Genomic DNA, 2,063 nt, shown 5'->3' with positions numbered 1-2,063 from the left:
GGCGGGAGGGCGGCGGCGGGGATGCCGGGGCCGCTCTGCCCCCCGCCTCGGTGGGTGACATGGATGTTTGCCCAGCTGTGGCCCAGGCCTGTAGCTTCCCGTTTGTCCGCGTTTGTTGAGCAGCTGACTGATGCACGCTGGCTCTGGGCCTGGGGGCCAGGCGCGGGCCCAAGCTCCGTCAAGCTGTCTCAGAGCCTGGACAGTACACGGACGCGGGGAAGCGTAAGGACGTGATTGCTGGGTGACTGAAACAGCGCGTTCCCTGAGCGTGGTGAAGGGGCTAGGTTTGGATAAGGTGGTCCAGGCAGTGGGCAGTGTCGCTGGAACGAAGAAGGGAGAGGCTTGTACTGGAGCCAAGTAGGATGGGGACCCGTTGGAGGCGTCCTCAGGTTTGCAGAGCAAAGTGCCTCCGAGAGCAAGAAAGCCGTTTGTGTGGGTGGTCCTAGTCCGTCAGGAGAGCAAGTTGACCCTGGAGAGTGAAGGAGTGGGCCGGGCCTGGGGCCCGGGAGGCCCCGGGTCTTGTTTCAGCAGCAGCTCTGACACTCCCAGCTCCTCTGAGAGGCCTCAGCCAGTAAGTGGGCTGAGCTCGCGGTGACTGCGTCCTTCCTGAGACCACTCTCCCCAGCTCCAGACGCAGGTGTCTGCTGAGAAGGGGTGACACACAGACTCCAAGGAGCAGGTGCCCTGGGCCAGCGCCTCAGGAAGGTCAGTCCTGGGCCAGCGCCGGGGGTCCCCTCCAGCTCCTCACCTTGGAGCGCGGCCGCTGTGGGCTTCACTGGAGCCTGGGTGGGTTCGTGCTATCCCTTGGCAGAGCCCCTTGCAGGGCTTGACCCTGGTCTCTGTCCTGGGGAGCTGGGTGAGGCCGCAGGGCTCAGCACAGCTTATCTCCAGTGTGCCCTGGTGTCAGGTTTCCAGGGGCTGCAGGCAAGAAGTGAGCTCTGGCCCTGTGCCCATGTTTTAAGATGACGTGTGATTTCAAGGTGGACAGCAGTGTGACATTTGTGTGAAGGACTGGCGTCAAAGTGAGACGTGGAGTCCCAGGCCCTCACCCACTAACCCGGGATGTGTCTCCCACCTCCAGCTCCCCAGCTGTGTGAGGGGTCACGGGTGCCTGGTGCATGCTGCTGGAGCCGCCCCGGGGGAGGGGCGCAGGACCCGGCGGCCAGGATGGATTGACGGGGCACCAGAGACAGGGCAGAAATAGCACCATGGCTGTGGCATTGCAGTGTAGACAGAGCGCTGGCCAGGGAGGGGTGCCGTGGACAGCCATAGCATGGGGCCTGAGTCTTGGGGTGCAGGCATCCCCCCCTGGACTGTCCAGGAGTCAGGTGGGAAAGCATCTGAGGAGGGACTTGGGGCTGTGGCAGTCACCCCTAGGGAAGGGCAGGGGGCATCATGGCCGTGCAGTTGCCCCGGGGCATAGCTGCCCTCACCCTCCCTCCTGGACCCTGTACACACAGCGTGCTCTGTTCGGCAGCTCTCCGTCAGGCCATACCAGCCAAGGGCCCTGTTTGCACACACCTCACTCCGATTCCCACTTCCTGTGGAAGGTGGGCGGAGCGCTTTGACCCCCAGGTGGATGACCTGGGAGCCCCTCTGTGTGTGGCTGCGATGGGGCCGTGTGAGCCCTGGGTTACCTGGAAACCTCCTTTCATCCAGGGGCTTGTGGGCCCCCCACCGTGGTGTCCTCACCTTCAGGACCCTGCGGCCAGAGTGTTCTGGGCGGGGCCGCTACAGGGTCCCTCTGGCACTGCAGGAACGCCCTCCCGCTGGGCGGAGCCCCAGCCTGGCCCTGCTTTGGAGACGGTCCGCTGGGCAGAGCCGGGGTACTCACTCACTCCCCGGGCCTGGGCTGCGGGGCAGGGGTGAGCTGCTTCACTGCCTTGACCCCGGGGCCTGGCAGCCCTCGCAGCCCCTCTCGTGCAAGAGGTCTCGACCGGCCTCAGTGGCCAGCAGCCTGCCCTTGGCCCTGCAGGCGAGTCAGCGGTCCAACTGTCATGAGATACCCTGGCGCCCCGCCCTCCAGCATCCCTGTCCAGACACCGGCTTGGCCCGCCGGCCCC

Source organism: Bison bison, unplaced genomic scaffold, assembly GCF_000754665.1.
Source record: "Bison bison bison isolate TAMUID 2011002044 unplaced genomic scaffold, Bison_UMD1.0 scf7180017853264, whole genome shotgun sequence".
NCBI lineage: Eukaryota > Metazoa > Chordata > Mammalia > Artiodactyla > Bovidae > Bison > Bison bison.
The sequence above is the reverse complement of the archived record's forward strand: the minus strand, read 5'-3'. Positions refer to the sequence as shown.